The 16,014-nt window shown below is 45.9% G+C and overlaps 2 long non-coding RNA genes across 2 annotated transcripts; one reads left to right on the forward strand and one right to left on the reverse strand.

The window, feature by feature from the left end:
• Window positions 1–391: 391 nt before the first annotated feature.
• Window positions 392–8,218, reverse strand: LOC144101952 (uncharacterized). Its single transcript, XR_013308114.1, has 3 exons — window positions 8,024–8,218; window positions 5,906–5,957; window positions 392–1,403 (listed from the first exon to the last, which is right to left on the reverse strand). It is a non-coding gene; the product is annotated as an uncharacterized LOC144101952 (long non-coding RNA).
• A 2,671-nt stretch (window positions 8,219–10,889) lies between these two features.
• Window positions 10,890–11,502, forward strand: LOC144100472 (uncharacterized). Its single transcript, XR_013307671.1, has 3 exons — window positions 10,890–11,018; window positions 11,090–11,260; window positions 11,344–11,502. It is a non-coding gene; the product is annotated as an uncharacterized LOC144100472 (long non-coding RNA).
• Window positions 11,503–16,014: the final 4,512 nt, after the last annotated feature.

Here is a 16,014-nt window from a genome sequence, read left to right on the forward strand (position 1 = left end):
AGGCGATGCTCCCATTTTTCCCTTCTAGCCACCATACCATGGCCTCCGCGATCAGCTCCGATGGCGAGCCACGATGCGCTTGATCACGGAGGCAACGCATGAGCATTGGAGCTTCCAGGTGCCGCCCATGAATGGCGCCCAAAGCGACGGCTCATCATCATCGTCAACATTATCCTCCGCCGCAAGCTCATACTATCCTCGTCGGCATCACGAGCTCCAGCCTTTTGTGGCTGTCAAAGGCATGAGGGGTTTGGTAGAGTGTTCGTTCAGCGTAGTTGTGGATTTCGCGTGCTACCGCCGAGCATTGCAGCTTTAGCACAATGGGCAAGCACCTTAATAACTACATGGCTAAGAGTTCGCCCTACAGCATGGCAAGTGTACAGGAGGAAGGAAATTTGATGTGGCCGAGAAGTGTGGCCGAGAAGTGCATCCGACGATGGTGCAACCAAATAGATACATTGAGGAACACAAGATGCAATAAGCGTGCTTTCTGAGGCAAGCTGTGCAAGCTTCCTGATCTGGAACAGCAGTTCTGCTAAATGATGGATGCGCGGAACAATGGCTACGCATTGACAGCAGACATCCTGTGCGACATCCTGTGCACCAGAGCACAGCTTGAGCTCACAATTGGAATACTCTGCGAGTGACGACTGAACGTAGAATAAATGCCACTCGATCGCTGCGTTTTTACTTAAATTTTTTTTTCCGCACACTGCGTATAGGCTACACTCTAAAAATAGGCCCCCAAATTTGGAAAAAAAAAGTGTGGCCCTTACAAGCGTTCATATGTTACAATTCTGTTGCTATAGATGCCCCACAATCATACAACTGGGTTAGTATCCAGGCTACATTGCATCCACTTTTCATATACTGCTGTTCATAAAACAACAGTGCACATGTTTCAGCGAAGACATTTGCTCTCATCTCCAACTGCCTTTCACCGATGGGCGTGATGCAATGATGGCTTCCTAGAAACTGTCGCGTCATCTTGCTTTCCCATTCGATTTGGAATATGCAGTCAACTTGAAAGTGACCTGCAAGCCAAATCTCACATCCGATCAAGTGCATTTCGTGTTTACAAAAACAGATCTGCACCGACTAGGATCAAACCTGTGGTGACAGGCTGAGCAACTGAATGCTTGAGCTACAGAGGTACCATGGCACTTAGCTCTGAATAACAGCGACTCAGCAGACCTCCATATGCGAAGATCAAAAACTCCACTCACCAAAGGCACATCACACAATGTTGTCACCTCCTTTAGGAACCTACTTGTTGCAGTAGTTGCGGCAGTCATCGTTGAGGTCCCCTGCTTGAACAGCATGAGTAGGTAATGGAGACTGCTTGGGCTGTGCTGGCCATGACAGAGTAGTAGGCGGAGCAGCTGGGTTTGGCTGCCATCAACCTGCAAGGTGACTGCCAGATTAGAGCAAGGAAAAAGAAAAAAGAAAAACAAGCAAATCCACTTTTCCCAAATTATTTGTTTGCTAAGTTCAAGAGCTACACATTTTTATTTACATTCTCTGCTCATGTAGAGTAATGCAATTGGCCGAAGCAACTTCGAAGCAGCTTTTGGAGCAGAAAACTGAGCATTTTGCGTATATAATAGATAACAGAAACGAAGGACAGCATAAGGGTATGTTTTTTGTAACACTGATCACTGGGATATTAATTGTTGTAATTTCTTTTTACAGTCCAATATTATTTAAAACAGAGTAGCATAAAAGACAGCCACATGCCAATCGGAAGATACCAACTCATGACCTTCGCATCTCACATAATGTTCTTTATCAACTAAGCTTCAGCTGGCCCTCCATATTCATGTACCCAGCATTTCTATAGCTGACATACATCATTTTAAACCCATGAAGGATGTGTCATTGCTGGTGGTCTGCACAGGTAGATTTATGAAAAAATTGAAAATTGGTTTTGGAGGAAACGAAATGACAGTAATTGTCTAACATATCTTGCTAGACACCTGAGCCGCAACTGAAGGAGGGAGTGAAAGAAAGGAAGAAAGAGGTGCCGTAGTGGAGGGCTCCTGAATAATTTCGACCACCTGGGGATCTTCAACGTGCACTGAAAACACAATGCACACCGGCGCCTTTTGCGGCCGGATTCGAGCCCGGGTACTTTGTTTGGCTCAGTAGACGAGCGCTTAACAAATGAGCCAGCGCAGCGGGTTAGATTACATAGCAAGATGGGCATTTTGTTCGTAATAAAGTGGAATTAAAAATAACCAGATAAAATTAATTAATCAGCTTTTTAATTGTTATCTTATGGCACAAGATTATAATAGCAAAATTGATGGCCGCCAACCCTGAATGCGATTCCAGTATCTCGGCTTTTTTCAACAAATCTTAAACACGCACTTCTGAAAAACTCTTTCCCACATCGGCCATGTGTACGCCACACACAACCGCCTTTTTTTGACAGGACAAAGAAGCGAACCGCAAAACTGACACCCACCGAGAAGTTCGCGGTAGCTTGGGTTGCTCATTTCAACTGAGCAAGGACGTGAAAGTTGTCAGTGGGGCCATTTGTCAATATCTGTGCCACGAGACTTTCCAATGTCCTCCAGATCCACACCATAAGATGACCAAAGCCAATCCCTGCATACTCCAGGCCTGTTTCGCTTCTCTGTTTGCATTATGCGGGCTAAATGTGAGCTCGGTCAGCATGATAACCGCCTGCTTACCGACCAATTGAAGAATTCTTGGTAAAATTAGGTTTTCCACTAGTGCCGCCTAACGCAGATGTTCTTAAGGAAATACGAACTTATGGAGCAGATTACTCGTATTTTGTCATTATGTAGCAGCATGTTGCAGGCTTTGTCCTTTGGCACAGCAATCATATCACTGTTGCATTTACATAGCCCCACAAACCATGTTCGGCCTATTGAGGAGAGGGTGACAATTCAGCCTAATCAAAAATAACACTGAAGGTGAATATAAGAAGGGAGCTTTTGTGCAGAAAAAATGTTGTGCAATGCCACTTTGGATCAGAGACAGAGATGGTGGCAAAAGTCCCAACAGTGACAACTGGGTACTATACGGAACAAAAGTGCTCTGAACCAGGCGAGGGAAAAAGAGAAAAAAATAGACAGGAAAACTGAGCACGTGAAACCCATTGAAACAGTACCTATGCTGGCACTCCATTTCTCACATGATATACATGAAAAATATTGCATAGAAAAAGTCCTGCATTTACCCAATGACATAGAAAAGTTGACCTGTCCAAAATCAGCTATTACAAATATCTGCAGCCAATACAATCACAATAATTCCCATGTAATGCTGTTCATTGCCTTGTCATACCAGGAAGTTCTCTATATTTTGCATTTCTGGAGTCTGCCAAATCAACTAGCACAGATTGATTTTCAAAGCATTTTGTCTGTTGGTTCCCCTTAATGACCAGAAAAATACATACCGTAAAATTCCGAGCAAGCACCCCTATCCCTGCAAGTCAAAATTATTGGAAAAGCAGGGGGAGGGTGCTATCCCAGAATGGCACCAAAATTCAAGATAGCGCCAACATTTTCTTGCCAGAAAAAAAGAAGCGTGGTGCACATAAATTTAAAACATCCTGCTGTTCCTTCCCACTCAAAGAGTGCATCGTCCACGCATTCTGGCGCGCCATTACTCAACTTTCTCCATGTTTTGCTTTCCCGTAGTTTTGCTGTAGCAACTTCTCGAAAATCTTGTCCCATTCCCGTATCCGTTTCCGGTCGAGCTTAAACTCTCGAGTTGTTTGGTGCCTGTTCCTTCCGTTTTCCTGATGCCATTGTATGACCTCAATTTTCTTCGCCACTTGTACGAATGCATTGCCGACTTGTGAACATCAAAACAAGGCAATAAACTGCACGTGGCAAAAGAGCATGCAAATGGCTTGAAAAGCAGGATTGGATTAGATTGGATTCTTAGACTGGATCGGCTAGGCGCGGAGAGTGTGGTAGGAATGGAGGGGCGCTTTCCGGGAACAGAACTGCACGGAAATGTGAAATTAACCAAGACCTACTGAACTAGAGACCTGCACACTTGGCGGGGTCCTATGGGACTGCATGCGCCAATCTTTGTTAACTTTTCGGTTGTTGAGGGTGCTTGGTTGACCTGTTCGTCTGTCATGATCATCATCATCGCCTGCTTTCGACAAATGATTTCTCTCCTCTCACTGCCTCCCTGTGCACTTGTCCTGTCTTATTATTTTCAAACCTAGTAATGAACGATACGAATATGACATTTCTTCAAATCCTAGTGGTGAATATTTTGTTTGCGCGCATGTAAGCACAAGACTTTCTGGCATCCTTGCTAGGCAATGGATGAATAATGAATACTCAAAACGTAGACAAATGACAAAACTAGTACATACTTGAAGTAAAATAACCAACGCCGTCTTGCTCAACAGGTTAATTGTAGCACCACACCGCCCGTAGCTGCCCTTCCCTAGCGGCAAAAGGCATGAACTAGAACATGCGCGCTGGAGCAGTGCCAAATGTGCAGGTCTCTAGTTCTGTAGGAATTTTACGGTACTGCGGTTCTGTTCACATAGGGTTCACCAGTCAGTCACATATGTCATCTCTTTTCACCCCAGTTATTCTGCTATGCATTGTCCAGGGTGTCACCATACTGACTAGCCGAACATTCCGTTCTAAAATAAGCTGCAAAGGAAAAACCTAGCAGCTGCGCACATCAGTAGAAAGTGTTATACCTTGTAACACAAGACAAGGTCACTTTAGACAACAGATTAAAATTTTTCCTACTAGGAAAATTGACTATATGATTGTTTCTGGCAATGCTGATGTTTATCCAGCAGCCTTTTGCTGCTGGATAAACGTAATTTATTACTGAGAAAATTATATTTAAAATTTCCCACCACTTCACTGAAAATTGATGATGATGGTGGATTTTTATGGCGCAAGGGCATCTGAGGCCAAAGAGCGCCATGGCACAATGTTTTCCGACTACTCATGGTGAAGTCAAAAACCCATTTCCCAAGCATTTCACCCTGAATAAGCCGAGCACCAGGCAAGAGAAATCTTGTACCCATTGTATCACCGGTGGGTACCCGGCGGTACTGGGGATCGAACCCCGCACCTCCCGCATGCGAAGCGGATACTCAACCACTTGGCCACCGCTGCGGTCAAAAATTGAGACGTCAAGACCAAACAGGAATCAGTGATTATTGTATCAAAGCAAACAGCAGAGTAGCCTAGCAACAAGGATCTCTGCAAAAAAAAAAAAAAAAAATCTGCCTCGACTCACTGGAATTCACTTGTAAAAACAGCCAATAGCCACAATATATGTATTCCATTCTGTAACCTGTAAGAGCTGATAAAAAACCCCATTTGCAGCAAAAGTATACCCCTGTCATTAGAATGCTGAAATCTCTCGATGCAGGTGCTCCAAATTGACCTTAGTATCCTTTGAAAAATGAACGTAACATGGTAATAAACGTAACAGGCGTGAAGAGCGGTTCCTTAAAGCTTTTTTCTCGGAAAAGCCGTGACCGGCACAACTGCGTGGGCAAACAGGCCAGCATATTAGGAAGGGTGCAGCAAGGATATCTTGACCACAGCCGCGTGCTATCATGATAGCGCTGATATGGAGTTCAGTCACCATTCCCCTTGTGTTTTCACTTTCCCTCGCCTGTACAAGACAAAGCAAACACCCAATTGATGTTATTCCAAAAACACTGCGGCTGAACAGCAGCTCAGGTTTCATCTGCCCCAGATAGTTGTACTGCACGAGGAAAGGGTGATTGCACAGATAGAGGCACTAGAGGCACAACGGTCTAAAACGTGCCAACTAGAAGCAAAGGTAGTAAGTCTAGTGCACTACTCTAGAAGGAGAAATTTTTAGGGATATGAAATACCTGAAAATAAAAATAAAATGAAAATTTGAATCTTACGGTACAATCCCTGGCAGAACTGGCCTTGGAGCACATAGAGGCGGTACATAGGCTGAAATGTAAAGAAGGGTCAGTGCCTCCGACACATGTCAGATTTTCTATCTCACAAATTTGCAACACACAGGTAAAGGAATGAATCATCTTTAAAAAAATGAAGACATACGTCAATGAGAAATCTAGCATCTCATACGATAAAGGTGCTATGGATAGCAAAGAAATTGGCTGGAGAGAAAGACTACAAATTATGCTGGCTCAAAACGGCGGTTTTTCTTCAAAAACAAGAAGGGGCAAGTGTAATCACATTAGAGAGTGAGAACAACTTAGTCAGCATTACATAGTATAGATAAGGAACAACTCTGGATATGAGATTGGGAGGTACTTGCAGAGGATTACATTATCAAAGAACAATGAAAACCCTGCTTAATAATACACACAAACATAAGAAGTCTACAAAAGCACTGGGATCTCCTTAGGGTGTATTTGGAAAAACGTCTTTGTGCTGGACATTATTATCTTAGCAAAGTAAATGTTCGCAGTAGCACAGCAAATATACAACAAACTAAGATTTCCATCAATGCAGTCTATGCAGAGAAGACAAATAAGTCAGAGGAGTTTTGATCTATGTGAAATGCAGCTGGCCCTGTGAACAGAAACTACTGTCAATTGAGGAAGCAGAACTGATGTTGCTCATGGCAGAAGACTGAAACCCCACAACTGTCATTTGTGCAGTGTACCAAATCCCAAGGAAAATACCAACTCTCATGCTCATTCACTGCACCAAACAAACAGCTGGCATTAGCTGCCGTGGAAGGGAGCTGTCATCTCCAAACACAAGAAGATGACCATAATATAAAGTAAACAAGCATATGCATATTAACGAGCGATCGCTTAGGAAGACCAGCACAGATGGTAACGTTTTCTTGACACTTTTTTACACTGTGCGCCGAAGGACAAAGCGTTGTAACTGCTTGTTTACGAGCCTTCCCGTTCGTGCACACTGCAATCAGCTACACTGCATGCTCAGTATTACACCACTGGGTCGTAGGGCCCCTGACAGTAGCTCCGTCTAGTCTCGAGCATATAATGTTGGGATAGTTTGGATGCGTAACACTTGCGCAGGTGGGTGGGACGAAGACGTAAACAAACACGGGTTCGATACCGGCTGCGACGGTCGCATTTCGATGAGGCGAGACGCTAGAGACCCGTGTACCGTACAATGTCAGTGCGTTAAACTCCATAATACCAAGCCAAAACACAATCGAGTGCAGGTGTCCAACAATATATGAGAGATACTGCGCCATTTCCTTCCCCCCCCCCCCCAAAAAAAAAAAAAATTATTACACAATCGAGTGCAGGGGTCGGGTGGCTTCCTTGCCCTACGGGGCTGGGATCTAGGGGTCCCGCACATGTGGCGAGGGCTCCTTTTCACCGGGTGTATCTGTTGCTAAACCGTCGTCGTCGCTTCGGACAACGCGGTTGTTGCGACGCGCGTCGTACCTTTCAACCTTTCCTCTCACATCTCTTTTTAAAGACTGAGCTCCATGTACGCGAAAAAGAGAGCACGTGGCAGCGATTGTGGCTCAGCACGAGCCAGAAGGCAGGCCCGTGCATTTTCCTTTTCGTTCTTCCCGCAGTCGCAACAGCAATCGAGTGCACTGATGACGTGCTCCTGCTAAAACTACAAAACTGTCACAAAAAGTGCCAAGAACACTTCTTAACAACTTCGTGACTGCATGCGACAAACAAAGGCAACAACACCGGTAAGCCAAGAACTACTTTGGTTTGGGCTAGTTGGTGCATAGCTTCTAGATTATGTTCTAGGTGATGATTCTAGATGACGCGCCGTCCTGACATAATCTAGAAACCGGTAAGCCAGCAGCGCACTTGGCTGCCTGCCGCAACATACTAGACCTCTTAAGTGACAAAAAATTACTCTTTCGATCGTAATACGCTGCATTTTTCTTCTCCCACCGTTACGATGAGCGGAGGGTCGATGAGAAAAACTTTTAGGTCAGGTCCGCAAGTCGCACGCTGGAGCTGGAACGAACAGCGTGCAACAAGACTGGAGAAATTAAGCCATGCGGTTTTCCAAGTAATCTCAAAGGTTTCACTGCTTACTAGTGATGCCGGTCACACTCTTCGTGTGAACTGTCATACGCAGCTCACTTCGGTACGCATCTCACTTCGCAATCGAAACGTCTAGGCAGAGCCGGGAACCGGTCTTTTTCTTTGTGTTTACATCAGTCCGTTCCCAGCTGTACCTAGTTCCGGTCCCTACCTAGGACATGCCTGAAGCGTCTCCTCGATTTCAATGGGCCTCGAGATCAACGTTTTTAGATCTAAAAACGTTGCTCGAGATAATTATTATTATCACCTCGACATTGCGCAGACCGGTTCCTAGGCGGCGCTGAATGATGACCCTCAATTTCGGTTTCAATGGCTGGGAGACTGCGATGCGCAGCGCCCGAACAATGTTTAATTTTTTTTTCTGACTTTTAGCAACAACTGTTAGTTTGTTAACGACAAAAAACATGTTTTTGATGTCTCAGAGTGCAGTAAATGCCTAAAAAGTCTAATGGTGTCTTCGGCTCAGCCGCACTGCCTCCGTGCTGGTGCTCAGGAAGTGACCTCAAATACTACACGAGTTGCTCTCCATCACGGTGCCAGCCGAACGTGCGGCGGCGTGCAGCGTGTTTTCTTTAGAAGCGTTTGCGGGTCGGTGGGCTGGAAACGCCGATTGGTCGGTGGGATCCATTCCATTCCAAAAACCTTTATTTCCACCAGAGAAGAGGCTCCCCTACTCCCCATCTCTGGCACGCAGGCCTAGGGGTGGGGGCCGGGAGCCTCGCAACTAAAGGGGTATTCACACGGGGGATAGAATCCCTCCCGAACTGACGGCGGCTGCGTACACGTCACGCCTTCGAGAGTGCTCGCGGCGACGCAGTTTCCGGTTTTGGTCCGGCGGCCGCCGCCGACGGGGGAGGGGACCGTTCGCTCGGCCGCTACGTTCAGTCCCCGCGTCCCCGGGAGATTAGGCGGCACTTGGCAGGGCGCGCGTTGGGGTCGCTGTGAGTGGCGCTCCGCTGTCGACGGAGCTGTATTACTTCTTGCCGTGGATTTTGCGCACGTTGGACGAAGAGGAATACGTGCACTAATAAAAACATTTTTGAAGTCCAATATTTATGAACTGGTTAGAGCAAGATGCGTTTTGTGGCATACGTCGTCTTTGTGTTTGTCTGCATCTTCTCAGAGTTTCTTCTCTTCTATCTTTCACGCATCTCTTTTTTTTTCGTCTAATTTTCCCCCCCCTCGACTGTCGGCATTTTCCCTCCTCAGATCAGCACAGCCCCGCTCCTTGAGCATGGTAAACCCAGATGGCGGATTTTGTTGTAAAAAAAATAATAATAACTGCCTCGTCGCTGCAAAGCATCTTAGCATTTTAACCCCCCCCCCCCCTCTCCCTAATGAAGGGATGCACAAAATTCGAGACGCATGAAACACGATAGGAACGATGAGGTACACCAGACAGCCCCTTCTTTCCTTTTCAACCCTTTGAGCTGTGCCTTCGCAGACTTATAATCTCCCTTGTCGAATTGCTTGCTGTCGGCACCATCGTGGGAACGGAATAGTTCCCATCAGTTTGACGTTCGCAGTGCGCATGGTTTCCAAGCTTCTCGTGGGGACTCAGACCAGCTACGCTTCGCAGTTGGCCTTTCTGTGAACGAACTGGACCAGCTGTGCTGAACCTCCGGTCTTTCCTGCAATATTTCGCTGTGTAGTCAGTATTCGCTCGTTTTCAGAAGCGCCTGTCTTGTGTACGTCAACGTTCCTGTCGAGCTTCGTGCGTCGATTTTTGTGCCTTTCTTCAGCGTGCGCCAGAAGCGAAAGATGCATTGGAGCGACGAAGCAATGCTTTTCTTCTTGTCGTTAGTTGAGCAGTATCCTTCACTGTGGGATGTCAGCAACAGCGACTACAAGACACGCTTGAAAGCCTCCGTCTGGGAGAATATCTGTCGGGAGATGGCAACTCGTTTCCCCCAGTTTGAGCCGTACACTGTTGGTGAGTACAATAGCTTTGTCTTAGCAAATACGGCCGCATCATGTATTTGATGTGTCCGGTGCTGGGAACTGTCTGTTTCCCTTTTTCGGTTTCTGTCTTCAAAGAACAGCAAAACCGACCGTCCGGCCCTTTCTTTAACCCCTCCCACGCCGCCCGGCCGCTTCGCGCGTCTAGATCCCCTGCGGCGGCTCCCCGATGCCCGTGTGAATACTAAATTTGGGAGCGGGGGAGGGGTTTGGCCGGCCGGTGACGTAGCGCGCCTCGTCTCCCCGTCCCTCCGCGCCGAGGCAGGCATAGAGTTCTTGGTCTCTTGCGGCCTCAGTGCCAGGTGAATGACTTTTTTCTGCACGGCGGGGTCCGCGCTTTGCAGAAGGGTTTCCCAGGCTTCCTTGCTATTTATTCCTTCTTGAATCCCTGGGGAGTGTGTACATTCCCAAATGATGTGATCTAGGGTCCCCCTATTCTCGCATTTTTTGCATTTTTCCTCTATTTCCTGTTCCCTAAATACGTGTGATGCCCACACCGGGTTTATGAAGTTCCCAGCTTGTAGTCTACGCCAAGTTGTAGCTTCTTTATTCCCTAGTATTTTGTCCGGCGGAGGGAAAATCCTCCTTTGACTTCTATAGCTCTCTATTATTTCTGCATAGCTGATCAGTCTCTCATCCAGGTCCTTGCAGTCGGGCGGCTCTCCCCTGGCTCGGAAGTAGAGGTCTCGAGCCAGGGTGTGGGATGCGTGTATGCGCGACGTTTTTTCACTTTGCCCTCGTTCTCAACCGGATGTGGGGTCGCCGCGCCTCTCTCGGCCTGTCCCTAGAGTGCCTAGGGAATCGCTAGGGCCGGCCGGCCGGCCGCCGGGCGTGCGTGGTCTCTTCGTGAGCGTAGGCGGCGGCGCGCGCGTTTCGGAAGCTGTCCAGGTATGGCTTCTTTTTTTTTTTTTTGCGTGATTCGCTCGTCGGCGCAGCCAGCTGAAATTTCTGTACAGTTCTTGCTTCCACGACATTGCGACGACCCCCAAAAGGCGCTGACCCGCGAGAAATCGCCAGCGACATAAAGGTGCGCATTTTATCTCAAATTTCGCTTCATGAAGTGCTGTACCGCTTACCTACATGCCTTGCGCATTCCAGGACCTCGTTTTCCTGCTGCAGGAGCACGTCGTGCTGGTGTTCAAAATTTTGCAACTCCATTACGACGACCCACATAAGGTGCGGTTTGAGGACCGCCGGCGTCGCCATCTGAACCGCCGTCTGACAGCCACGATGAAGCGCTTGTCGGGCGTGCACGTTCTCAATCACGAGGTAAGGGTTGAACAACGTTTTCGCAAGTTTTCTCGTGCAGAACTCGCCAAATTGCGGCGCTTGTAACGTAACTTTTTTTGCAGCATCGTTTTCTGGATGCTTCTGGCGAGCCGATGCTGTCCTTATTTGCCGCGGACCGATACCACGTGGCGAGACGCCAGGGCATCGACCCCAGTGCGCCTTTGTTCCTTTGCAGTGGCAAGTCCAGGGTAAAAGTGGCCACGATAATTATGCCACTACAATCTGCCCTTTAGGATCGCTATCAGCTGTAACGGTAAGTCCAGAAGTTCCGACTCGCGCATTGTGGAAATCGCGCCTGGCCTAAGTGTCCAGCATTCACCCAGTGCAGTGCAGCTTTGCTTAATTCCTTAGAGACTTCTCGCGCTTTGTCGAAATTGACGGCAGCCGTGAAAATTTACATATTAGACCTCGCTACAGCATTATCCCAGCGCAGCGCGCCTTTGTTTCTTTGCGTCGGCAAGCGTTAGAAGCGCGCGCCGTCTCGCGCTTTGTCCAAGTCGGCTCTAAAACTCGCGCTAGGCCTCGTTGCCTGGTTGACAAAGTGCACGGCTTTGTTCCTTTCAATGGCAAGCCTCTGTCACTACAGTCGGCGGCCTTAATTTTTATGATCGCTGTCAGCTTCAACAGCAAGTCCAAGAAAAGTTATGACGATCGCGCGGTGTGGAAATCGGCGGTAGAGACAAAAAACTCGTGCTTGTAGCTGCAGACTTGCCCAGCTCCAGTGCGCCTTTGTTTATTTCCGTAGCGACTACCCGCGCTTTGTAGAAATCGACGCCAGCCGTGAAATTTTACATATTAGACCTCGCTACAGCATTAGCGCAGAGCGCCTTCGTTTCTTTGCGTTCTGACTTGTTTGCTCGTTACTTTTGTTCTTTTCAGTCGTTTCCTGAATCTGTCCAAAGAGCCGGGGTAGGTGGATGATTGTTCGCCGTCAGTGGAACTACATGGTGATCGCACTGCATACAGCACGACTTTGGTCCATGTGTTTTTTAAATAAAAACATCAGATGTCGAAGGTTGTGCCCGAGGATTGCTTCGACAGCTGGGGCAAAACCATGGGGACCGCACACGCTGTGTCGTCGCTGCCAAGTGAAGAGGCACAAAACGGCTGTCAACCTTAATAAAGGCCCTTCTCGGGGCCGCCTCAGTGTTTCCTGGCAGATCACACGCTTTCCACCCTGTGCACGTGTTCTCATTTACAATTAAATAGGTCCTTCAAACCCTGCAAAAGGCTTGAATTAGGAACTGCTAATATCAAGATGGTACTTGAGAAACAATAGCGGCTACGATAACAAAGATGAAGAGGGGCTGGAGTTACACGCAAATAAAAAAGGTTGGAGGTACCCAGATAAGCTGAAATGATTTTGGGCGGGAGTCCTAGTTATTCTATATAGGACTCAAATAATGCATATTCAGCAAGGTTTTTGTGGAAATATATAAAGAACATTAAGCAGTCTGAACGAATAAGAGAACCATGGATCACGCCAGAGCTCAGAAGAATGATAAAGAGCAAAAACAAGTACCGTGCCTTTTTAAATAATCGCTCTCTTGAATCTCTTATTAAAAAAAACAATAAATAATCTAAATGCTGAGCTTAAGCGTGCTAAGACTGTGTATCATCAAAAACTGTTCTCTGATGTTAGAATGAAAAATTCAGACACTGTGGAAAGTTGTAGATAACTTGTTACGTCGCAATACGAAAAATGCGCCAGCTCAACGAATAATCTATAAGGGCTCTGAATTATCCGGTCAGGCTCTTGCTGGCCATTTAAACAGCAATTTTTTAACCACCCATTTACCTATGATGCATCTACCTGAAGTTCCTTCATCTTGTAGCCCTTTCGAAAGCCTTTTCCTTGAGCCCACCAATGAGACCTTTATGAATTTGAATAATAGCAAAGCCTTAGATGTTGACAATATTCAGATAAAACCAGTCAAATGTGTACTATCATATATTGCACCTGTGCTTGCATACATCTTCAATTTGTTAATTGAAACGGGAGTTTACCCGGAATAAATGAAGAAAGCAAGAGTGACAGTTGTGTTTAAAGGGGGAGATAAAGATGTAGTGTCCAATTATAGACCAATATCTGTGATTCCAGTCTTTTCAAAGGGCTTGGAAAAAGTAATCTTTTCCCGTGTAGTGAACTTTTTTAATGCAAAACAAATCCTGTCTGATGCTCAATTTGGCTTCCGAAGGGGAAAGTCGACGGAAACGGCTTTGTTATCACTTAAGGAATGTATCCTGCAAAACACTGAAGCAGGTATTCTCACTGTCGGACTCTTCATTGATTTTAGTAAGGCTTTCCATTCCCTAAACCATAAAATTTTAACTCATAAACTTTTTCAAAACGGAGTTCGAGGAACACCTTTAGACCTCATGAAATCATACCTGCAAAATCGAAAACAATCTGTCTATATCCACAACCATCAGTCTTTTTTTCTGGCGGTACGAAATGGTGTGCCTCAAGGCAGCATTCTGGGCCCGATGCTTTTTAACATCTATATAAATGACATTGTGCATATTTATGACAAAGCGAAATTTATTATATACGCCGATGATAGCAGTTTACTAATCCCTGGTCACGACACAAACAAGTTAATTGAAGAGTGCAACGTAATCCTTACGAAACTAGAGAACTGGTCCTCTTCTAATTGCCTACAAATAAACCCTACAAAGACTAAGGTAATGATTTTCCGTGCAAGGAACAAGCCAGTCGAACTACAACGCGCTTCTAAATACGTAGGTCAAGAAATTCAAATTGTAGACAGCCACAAAATCCTTGAAGTTACTTTCTCGTCGCATCTCAGGTGGGATCGACATGTGGAAAATATGTGCAAAAAGCTCTCTTCAGTAGCAGGTGTTCTAACACGATGTCGATAGCTCCTTCCCACTCACGTGAAAATTCAAATTTATCATGCTCTTTTCGGTTCCGTAACTCTGTTTGGGCAACACCACAAAAACAAATGAGATAAAAATACAGGTTCTGCAGAAGAAAATGATCCGCTACATTGCAAACCTTCCTTATCTCTCTCTCCAACGCAAACTGCTTTTAGAAATTATAACATCATTCGTTTTGAACATATATATGTTTTTCGCATTTTGAGGTTCTTTTACCATCTTCTCCTGCTTATAGAGATTTCTTAATACGTACTACACATTTAAGGACCGCTTCGAATCGACTCTACACCTGAAATACCGATCTCTGGTATATTCCATATTTTCGAATTAATTATAAACTACAAACGCTTGAACACAATTTACCGACCACTCTTAATAAGCACAAAGTTTTGGATAGTGTTAAACCAAGCGAGTTAAAAATGTATTTTGTTAATATATAGCCAGGTTGCATTTAATGTTCCTTTGTTGTCTGCCGGTGCCATGTATGCCTATTGAGTGTTTCTTTTCTCTTTATTTTCTCGGGTCTTCTCTTTGTTTTCATGCGTCTGTAAACTATTGTTAGTGAACATACATGCTCATTGTTTTCATTGCAGTTCAAAAAATTGAACAAAAAATAAAAAAAAATAAAGATAGGCGTGTGGGGAGCAGACAGGGACAAGATTGGGGGAGGAAGCAAAAAATAGAAAGAAAAGAAAAAAAGGGGGGGGGGGAACTATTCTAGTAAGGAAGGACGGGGTAAAAAAAGGAGATGGCGAAACGAGAGAAAGGGAGAGGAAGACGGTGCCCGCGATATGGGCAGCGCGGCAACCACAGGCGTACGAAAGCAAAACGTGCAAACAAGACACAAACAAAATGCACAAACACAAAGATGGGCGCCGCTGCAGATGCGTGGCCAAAGAGGCGCCGCTGCGCAAATGACACTGGCAGCGACGAACAGGCCATACCAGGCGCCTTTTGGGGGTCTCACTAATTTCCGGTGAGCCGAGGGCTAGAACGTTAAGGAAGGAGTGGGCTACGTTAACGAGCACATGTGTAAGAACTTACTCAGGGGGTCTGGGTTTCACTGAACGGTGCACCCCTCTCCCTGGGCGGGTCGTTGAACCGACTTCGTCGGGAATACTTGGTTGTAGTGGAGGAGGGCTGGGCTAGCTATGTACAAAGATTTCAAATTGTCGGAAAAAAGTAAGGAAAGAACGTCAAAGCTTATTAATACTGCACGAGGCAGGATAGTGTAAGTAAGGAGGGGTATGATTGCCTGGGATATACTCTAGGAGTTATAAAGGGTATATCTGAGTTAGCCATTTAACGAGAGGTGCAGTATTATTTTGTTTGGAGGTCGTGAATAAAAGAAAGGATTCCAGGCTTTTCGTTAGGACATTCTTGAATAGTATTAAACTTGTGGATAAAATAGAATTCACGTTGTTCACGTTCTCGCCTGTTTTTGAAGCCCCCTTGAATAATTGTTACTTTTAGTTGGTCAAATGGGTGTCCTGAGTTTACATGCTTGGATAGGGGAAGATTGGGGAGAGACTTGGTGTGTGCTCGGTGGTTGTTAAATCGAATGCGGATTGCAGTGTTTGTCTCTCCTATGTATTGCTGGTTACACACAGTGCATTCAAGAAGGTAAATAATGTTTGATGAGTCGCAGTCAAACTTGCCGTTGATTGAATGCTGGAAAACTGACCTCGTACTAGTTGCGAAACACGTAGTCTTCATGTGCTTGCAAACTTTGCAGCGACATTTACCACAGGGCTGGCATCCATATTTTGGGGTTTTGTGTTCCTTGGAGTGGACTAGATGGTTCTGAATGTTTTTGGCACGCCTGTAAATCA

The sequence above is a fragment of the Amblyomma americanum genome, chromosome 8 (genome assembly GCF_052857255.1).
Source record: "Amblyomma americanum isolate KBUSLIRL-KWMA chromosome 8, ASM5285725v1, whole genome shotgun sequence".
Classification (NCBI taxonomy): domain Eukaryota; kingdom Metazoa; phylum Arthropoda; class Arachnida; order Ixodida; family Ixodidae; genus Amblyomma; species Amblyomma americanum.